The 8,900-nt window shown below is 41.0% G+C and overlaps 1 pseudogene; it reads left to right on the forward strand.

Moving 5' to 3' along the window:
* Positions 1–1,920: 1,920 nt before the first annotated feature.
* Positions 1,921–4,177, forward strand: LOC143396546 (myotubularin-related protein 10 pseudogene; annotated as a pseudogene).
* The last annotated feature ends 4,723 nt before the right edge of the window (positions 4,178–8,900 follow it).

Here is an 8,900-nt window from a genome sequence, read left to right on the forward strand (position 1 = left end):
ACCATTTCTAGTCTAGTTAACTTTTTTGCCACTATGATCAAAAGACAACACAATTCCTCGTACGCTCATTGGGACATTCTGACACCACTGTTCCATGTACTACCCATCTTGTGCTCCAGAATAGGCCCCAGTAAAGCCTCTTGCATATGAATTTTAAAATTTTTTAAAGTTATACATAACAGTAGAATGCATTTTGATACCTTATAGGTACATGGAGTATAACTTCCCACATTTTGGTTGTACATGATATGGATTTACACTGGTCATGTATTCATATATGAACATAGGAAAATTATGTCTGTTTCATTCTATTTTTCCTTTTCTCATCCTTTTCCACTTTTCTCATCCCTTCTCCCTCCCCTTCATTCCTCTTTGTCTAATCCAATAAACTTCTATTCCCCTTCCCCTTATTGTGTGTTAGCATCTGCATATCCAAGAACATCTACCTTTGGTTTTTTGGAATTGGTTTATTTCATTTAGCATGATAGTCTCCAGTTCCATCCATTTACCAGCAAATGTCATGATTTTATTCTTTATGGTTGAGTAATATTCCATTGTGTAAATATACCCCATTTTCTTTATCCATTCATCTGTTGAAGGGCACCTATGTTGCTTCCATAGCTTAGCTATTGTGAATTGAGTTCTGAAAATATTGATATGGCTGCATCACTATGGTATGACGATTTTAAGTATTTGGGGTATATGTCAAGGAGTGGGATAACTAGGTCTACTGGTGATTCCATTCCAAGTTCTCTGAGGAATCTCTGTACTGCTTTCCAGAGTGATTCTACCAATTTGCATTCTCACCAGCAATGTATAAGTGTACCTTTTCTCCCAACATCCTTGCCAATATTTACTGTTCTTTACATTCTTGATAATTGCCATCATGACTAGAGTGAGATGAAATCTCAGTGTAGTTTTAATTTGAATTTCTCTAATTGCTAGAGATATTGAACACTTTTTCACATATTTGTTGAATGATCATATTTCTTCTGGGAAGTATCTGATTGGGTTATTTGGGGTTTTTTTGGGGGGGGGGCTGTTTTTTTTAGTTCTTTCTATATTCTGGAGATTAATGTTCTATCTTGCCGATGGTTTACTTATTTGTTCCTCATTTCTGTCTTGGATAGAGTGGGCTGAGCTGGTTTCACCAAGAGATGCTGGGCTACAGGACATCTCAGGGTCAACTCCAGAACTCCTGTGTGATCCTGCCCCCAATGGAATGCACTTCAGAAGTTCACACTGCTCCACTGGAGGTTTTCAGCTGCTGCAGAGGAGAAGACCAGACTCTCCACTGCAGGCTGATCCTCAAGTCTGCAAAGAGATTGTGCAAGTAGGGATCCCAGATTTCCATTTCAGCTTTAGAGCTGGCCTATTGGAAGAATCCATATGACAAAGTGACAGAAACAATCACAGGACAGACAGGTACCTCTAGGAAGGTAGCATCCCCACCCAAAAGTTCTAGATCCTGAAATCACAAGATTCTTCTACTGACACATAGAGGAGGAGACCTTCTCATACCCCCACCACACCCAAAACTTGGACTTCATGTCACTGATCAAGACTTAGAGCTGCATAAGGAAGCAGGCCTCCAGCACACCAAGGGTCCTGAGCGCTACCCAAGTCTCTAGAATTAAAGTGATGGGCAACCTTCCTGCTCCCTACTGCTGCCATAGGGATGGCTGGGGGATGGACCCTAGTGCCCTCATGGGCCAGGCTCTGCCAGGCTCCACCCCAGTCTGGTGGGTGCTCTGCTGTGTGTCTGCCAACCTGTCTGGGAGGCCAGCTGGCCGCCAGGTGGACAGCAGACTGGGCCTGCACAGCCACTCCAGAAGCTCTGAGGTCCAGGCCAGAGGAGTTCAGAGGCTTCCATGCTGCAGCTGGCCTGCAACAGAGCCTAGGCAAGAAGGTAGGGACACCATGTTCTCCCTCAAGTCACCCAGACCCACCTCCAGGGCCTACCTCCTGCCGCCGCCACAGACTGAATACAAGATCAATTCGGAACCAAAGATTAAAAAACTGGAGCCAGAACTTTTGCCAGGAGAAATTGTTTTAAATAAAGTCAGCTTTTATAAGAAAATGCATTGCAACATACACAAGTCAGTATAATTTGTGGGGAAAGCTGATATGCAGTAACTTCAAAATCTCCTTTATTATGGATGACCCAATAGCATTATAGAAATTGCATTATAGAAAACTTCTTCTTGGAGAACATGATGACCCTTTAACATGTATTGAACAAAATATCACAATAAATGACCATAAGAGGTAGCAGAAAGTCCCAGGTCCCAACAAGAAATCAAAACAGGGTTTATTGTAAAGATTTCAGAATTGTTAGATTTTTGCTTTGATGAATTAGGTCCTGAAAGTGCCCAAAAGGTGTGCCTTGCAATAGCTCATGATTCTTCCCAGCCAACAGACCTTCAACTACTCTTTGCATTTGAATAAGTTGGGCGAAAAATACCACAATTCAGCTAACAAATTAAAGGAATACCCTCAATAGGTGGAGGAGGAGGAGGTAGTGGAGCTAGTGGTGGCAGCAGCCAGAGAACCCCACTACTTGAAACTTACTCACATTGGGACAGAGAAATCAAGAGGACTGGTGCTCTCAGGTGGAGAGTCTGTTCTGGTGAATGAGGGTTACAGGAGATCGACTTGCCTTCCAGAGTGCTTTGTAGTGCCAAGTTCTTTAGCAGACCAACATCTGAAAATCTTTTCGCATTCTTTTGTTGGAAGAAGCATGTCACTCTGCTATTAAAGCCACTCAATGGCAGTGCTCTTGTGTGAATAGCCCTCATTAAAGATGTGTTGCAGCAGAGAAAACTGACCAGAGGATTTGTTATGCAATAACTAAAACTCATCCACAGAGAAGTTATGTTTACAACTCAGGTTTGGATAAGATCTTGCCTAATGTTCAAGAAATACAGGCGACATTTGTAAAACTTAAGCAACTATGCATTCATGAACCTTTTGAAGAAATGTAGAGAAATGGATATCTTCACTAGAAAATATTCTGTGGTTAGAATATGTCAGGGCTTTTCTTAAATATTTAGCAGAACTTGTGTACATGCTAGAAAGCAAACATCTCTCTATAATACTACAAGAGGAGGAGGGAAGAGACTTAAGTTGTCTTATAGCTTCTCATGTTCAAGTGATGCTGAATCCATATTTTAGGATAATTACTGGATTTCACGGTCTGCTACAGAAGGAGTGGCCCATGGCAGGATTTCAGTTCCTAAACAGATGCAACCATTTGAGGAGATCAGATCCCTTATTTTTGCTGTTCTTGAATGCCATGTGGCAACTGTTAGAACAGTACCCAGCAGCCTTTGAGTTTTCTGAGACTTACTTAGCAGTGCTTTGTGACAGAATCCAGTTCTCACTGTTCAGCACCTTCCTGTTCCACTTTCCTCATCAACAGGTGAAGCAAAGCACAGAATTTGTTATAAGCAAAAATATCCAATTGGGTGATGAAAAAGGCTTAAAATTCCCTTCAGTTTGGTCTCCTCAGTTCACAGCAAAGGACCGCACACTTTCCCACAACCCCTTCTACAATGGAAAGAGCATGCCTTGCATACAGAATGGCTCTATCAAGTCTTTTAAACAAATGAAGAAAAGCTATAGCTCCACACTAAGAGGAATGCCATCTTCCATTAAGAATGGAATCATCAGTGACCAAGAATTAGTGCCCAGGAGAATTAACTCATTAACTAAAGCCACTTAAGCACACCGACAGCCAGAACAGTGATATGGAGCAATATTTTAGAGAGTGGTTTTCCAAACCAGCTGACCTGCACAGGGTTATTCTGTCACGTCTCTGGAACCTACAAAAACCTGTGGAAACTGTGCTACTTCTGCTGGATCCCTGAGGCTCAGAACAATCTTGGGGGGTCCATCACTGCCTTTCACAAGCTCTCCCTTCTGGCTCATGAAGTGGATGTGCTCAGTAGAATACAGCAGTGCAGCCCCTGGGAAGCCTTCTATGCAGAGCTGGACATACTTCAGAGCTAGTGGCCCTCATGACACCTAAGGGACATCAGAGTTTCTCTCCTCTTCCTTCCCATGTTTTCCTGCAGAAAATCTGTGCAGATGAGGTATTTTAGGAACACCAGTAAGCAAACTGTAAAGCCAGGCCAAAATGGGGTTCTCTACCAAGACACTTGCAAATGAAGACTAAAATGTAGTATTTTCTGAACATTTTGAGGCAAGCTCTAAAATTTTCCCTCTGAATCAAAATTGTTAACCTAGGCATTTAAAAACTCTGATAACTTTATATGTAAGAATAATGGATGAAATTTGCTCTAATATTTAAAAATATGTTGAACCATTCTCCCTTCACAGTTATTGTAAGAGAAATATAATTTTATTTTTTATGTTCTCTTTCTATCATTATAGTTCTGGCTCATTTTAGGTAATGTGCAGACAAAGCTTCTCCGTTCTTATAACTATGATCAAACTAATCAGGTTTTCTTTACTATATTTATTTTGTCTGCATCCATTTTTCCTATCTACTAAAGCCTACCTGAAACTGATCAGATTAGCAACTTAAAGAAGTAGAGGTCAGGAAAGTTAAGAAATTAGTATTTAGTATATTTCCAGGAACATCCAGTAAAACCCACAAACAAAATTCAGGTATTCCTGTATTTTTTTTTTTTTTTTGGTCACATTCTGTTTCTCTAATTGAGCTTACATGAGCTCAATTCATTCATTGTTTTGAGGCTAAATTTATTATTTTAGATCACCTTGTTTGGTCCTTAGACGACTGTGTTTCAAAATCATGAGTTTGCTTTTAACTCCACAAGACTAACTTTAAAATGATGTGCACTGTAACCTTAAAGTATCACTATAGATAATAAAACTGAGAGGTGCCTTTGATTTAAGATATGAATAACAGAGAAAAATCTCATTCACTTTTTTAAATTAGGGGGTTAAAATACCACTGCATACTGAACATAGGTTTTTCATATTAAGCTCCATAACAGTAGCTAGGAGTTCTCAAAGCCATATTTCTGTCCTTTTGAAAATCACTGAGGACACAGCAACTGTGGGGTGCTGATCCTGAGAAGTTCCACAGGCCTCCAGCCCTATCTCTGGCAGGCTGGTGCCTAGACGGGAGAGCGCTGTCTGCATAGACCACAGGGCCTGTTGGAGGCATCCCAGCCTCCCTGTCAGCATTCCGGGCCTGGTGAAGTGTGGCTGGCAGACACTCCATGGAAATAACTAGTGAGGTTGCGAGTCAGGGCACCTGCACAGGAGTTCTTCTCCTAAAGTTCTTAATGCTTAGGAGAAAGAAAAGTGTACTTCTCTCAAAATACTGCTGTTCTAACAAATAAAAAAGCACTCCCTCACAGCCCTTCCTAACTTCTGACAGCAATATTAAGAGAAGACCAATAAGTTTGAAAAGGTGTTTTCCTGATCTGAAACTCCCTCGTTTTCAAACTATGACAAGAATCTAGCCAGCTTTGCAAGATCCAAGCTTTAAGCTCCTTATAGTGGTGGCATTGGTAGTGACATTTGGCGCCATTCCCCCCACACATAATCACCACACCCCCACTATTTAAAGGATACACATATTAAAATCTCACTATGTTAGAATCCTTAAACTGCCATCATAAGATTTTGTAAATTTTTGTAGTAAAGCATCTAGTTAGCTTATTTCCTTTCCTAAAACAATTTTTTTTCTTTTTCAGGATATTTTTATCTGTATGTAAACTAAATAGCTATTTCTAATTTAATTGTTTGCCTATTAAATATTGTTTGATAATGTTTCTGAATTTAATAGGACAAAAGCTTTTAAAAATGACTTAGAAAATTCATCATTTTGCAGATTAACCCTACGTTTTTAAAGCTAATTTGTTGCCTAGAAAACAAGGGCTATTTTCAAAATATACAAATAGTATTATTGTCATTAAACTCTTTATAGCCTTTGAATAGAAACCAGTCCTAACCCCCTTAAAACACCACAGCATTTTCTGCCATTGAAATTTTAATAATTTCCCCTTTGCCACTAAGCTGATTTTTTACCATTACAAATTGTTCTAAATTTATTTTTTTGGATTGATCATCTATTTCTGTATAATTTTCTTTCCTCATACATTTATTTCATTTCCCTTAGGTTTTGTTTTTTGTAAATTTATAAGTTTAAAAATATTAGATACTACTAATAATGTCTCAAAATAGAAAAATGCGTATTTTGTAGGATAATCAAATGTAGTAAAATATGGGTTTTTGTTTTATTTTTACTGAGTAGTTGTTATCATCATGATTATTGTGCCACAGTTCATTGTGCATATTATGAAAACCACCTATTAACAGCCTTAAGTCTGGGTCATTATAACGCTGCTTGGCATCTTTGCCAACTAAAATGACACTGTGGTGACAGAAGTAGCAAGCACGGCTGCATGCAGTGTACCAAAGGGAGCCAACACCCCTAGTCTCCATGGCCCTGTAGAGCCTGTGCTGTCGGAATTCTGGCAAAGGACAGTTGGGATGGACTTCCTAGTGTTGGACTTCAAGACGTACTGGGTCTTACTGTTTTATGATAGGAACCAATTTTAAAATGAAAATTGTCTAACATTATTTAAGGAAAGGATACTAATTTGTACTAACAGGATGAAAACGGCTCAACGTTTCCTTTAACAATGTCTGCTTGCTGCAGTTAAAACTCGACTTAGAAAACAAAAACCTTTGTGCCTAAGACTGATGAATTGAAGACGCCCCTCCTATACTGATTGGATCCTGTGTTAATGTCATTCCTCTGAGCCCTCACTCTATCTCTTTCCATAGAAGAGGAAGAAAGCAAAAATGAAAGTTCTGTTTCATCTCCTGGAAGACTGGAACCCAAAGGCTCTAACTAAACATGTCTTCAATTTCCTCACATGTTCATGTGAAGAAAAAAAAACACAAATTAGCCATTGAGTACAGCTGGAAACCACAAAATTTAGAGAATAAAATATTATTTTTATTCCTTGATATCCTTTTCTCTTTCCTGACACAATCAGAGGAATGCACAGAAGCAGCCAAACCTGGTCTGCACATTTATTCCTCTTTTCAGAGTATCCCAGACAAATGCGCCTCAATAGGAACTGACATTTCAAGAGAATGAGTTAATTCATATATGAATCATTTATTTTTTTCCTGCAATATGTAATTCATTATATTCTTTCAATGCAAAATATCCAGAGTGTCAGATGTCACACTCTGGGCTGGGCATCTTGGGCTCATTGGGAAGATGAAAGTTTCCCTACGCGTGTTTCTGACCTGAACATCTGTGTCCAGAAAAGCAGGTGTGGAAAAATGTCCATCTGGAGCTGTTCTGCTGAAATACACTAAGTGAGAAGGACTCCAAGGTTCTGTCTCTGTTCAGGCTGCAGAGCTGAGCAGAAAGGGGATGCGAGTGCCTTTCTCAGGTAATTGGGTCTGCCAACCAGCAAGTGGCACTAGACATCCCAGTACCTGCTGGGTTTGGGGTCTTTCTGATAGACTCATCCATGCTTCTTCTTGGGGACTCTCCCCCATTAGCAATATAGATACTGTCCAAGTTGAGAAACTCAGGCTCTTAGCACACCCTAGCATCACTTCTACACACCATCCATGGATCCCATGTATCTCAAGTTCAGGAAGTAGGGGTTTCTGTCAAAAAGCAAACTTAGATGACCACAAGGTCTCCTGTAACCATATGTACCATTCTTGCCTCCCTCCCCCATGCACACAAACACATGCTTCTCAACTTGGTCTTTAGGTATAACTGACAAGCCATCATTGCATATGTTTAAGGTGTACTACTTGATGTTTTATATATGGATACATTGTGAAATGATTACCAGCAATGTATTATCATGCTCATCATCTCATGCATTTATGATTTTTTCTAGAGGGTTGGAATTAAGAAACTTAAGATCTTCCCTCTGTGCACATTTTAAGAATATGATGCAGACATGTTGCCCAGAGTCACCATGCTGCACACTAGATACGTAGAACTTATTCAACTCACAGAACTAAAAGCCCACACCCACTGAAAAATTACACCTTGATTTCCCCCACAGCAACAAACACAGCTATAGCCTGCCTGTGGCCACCACCACCAAGGACACTTGAATGCCTTCCCCTAGGAACCACTGTGTGATGATGTCATGATCTTCAAGGGGTAAACATATTCCTCAGTTCCAGGGTACTCTTGGCCATGCATTTATGAGTATATGAATGGCAGTGGGCATTTCTGCAAGGAAAATCATAACGTATGCGTAGATAAGTGAACTGTAAAATGCATTTTGACTCCACCAGGATGTCCCCTGAAGAGAATTTCACTCGGATGCAGAAATACTAATTGAAACCCAGAGAGCATTTCACAACTGTTCTGGCCTGAGTAGGGTGATCATCAGTGTACTTCTTCAGTGTTACTAGATTGAAGAACCACTGCTCCTTGTGAGCAGGTTCATTTCATGTCGCACACAAAGCACTGAGGATATCAAGTGGAGGACATCTGATGGAGCCTCGCAGCTCTCTGCAAGTCCTCCAGCAGGTCTGCGCTGAGCCCCTAGGCACTGCAGCAGGGCTCAGGCTTGGCTCTGCAAGCTGTGCAGCACCTTAGTCTGGAAGGGTCCAGTCGGCCTGGCAGGCATCAATGGCACACCCATGAGGGCAAGTAAGGCCTCAGGTGGTGATGGTGGCTGTACTGAAGCTCTCTGCCGCTCATGAGCACCAGGCTGCTCTAGCCACCGTTATTCACACTGCTTGTGTCCAGATGCCAGCCGCGGTTTATCCCCCAGGCACCCGCGCTGCGTGATTAGACATGGGAGGGTCCAGTAAGTAGGGGAAGCCAGGTGCCAGAGTCCGCGAAGTTAGGCTCTGGGGTCCCACCGCTGGTAACACCGCCTCAGCTAAGCAGTGAGCATCAACAC

Source organism: Callospermophilus lateralis, chromosome 4, assembly GCF_048772815.1.
Source record: "Callospermophilus lateralis isolate mCalLat2 chromosome 4, mCalLat2.hap1, whole genome shotgun sequence".
Lineage (NCBI taxonomy): Eukaryota > Metazoa > Chordata > Mammalia > Rodentia > Sciuridae > Callospermophilus > Callospermophilus lateralis.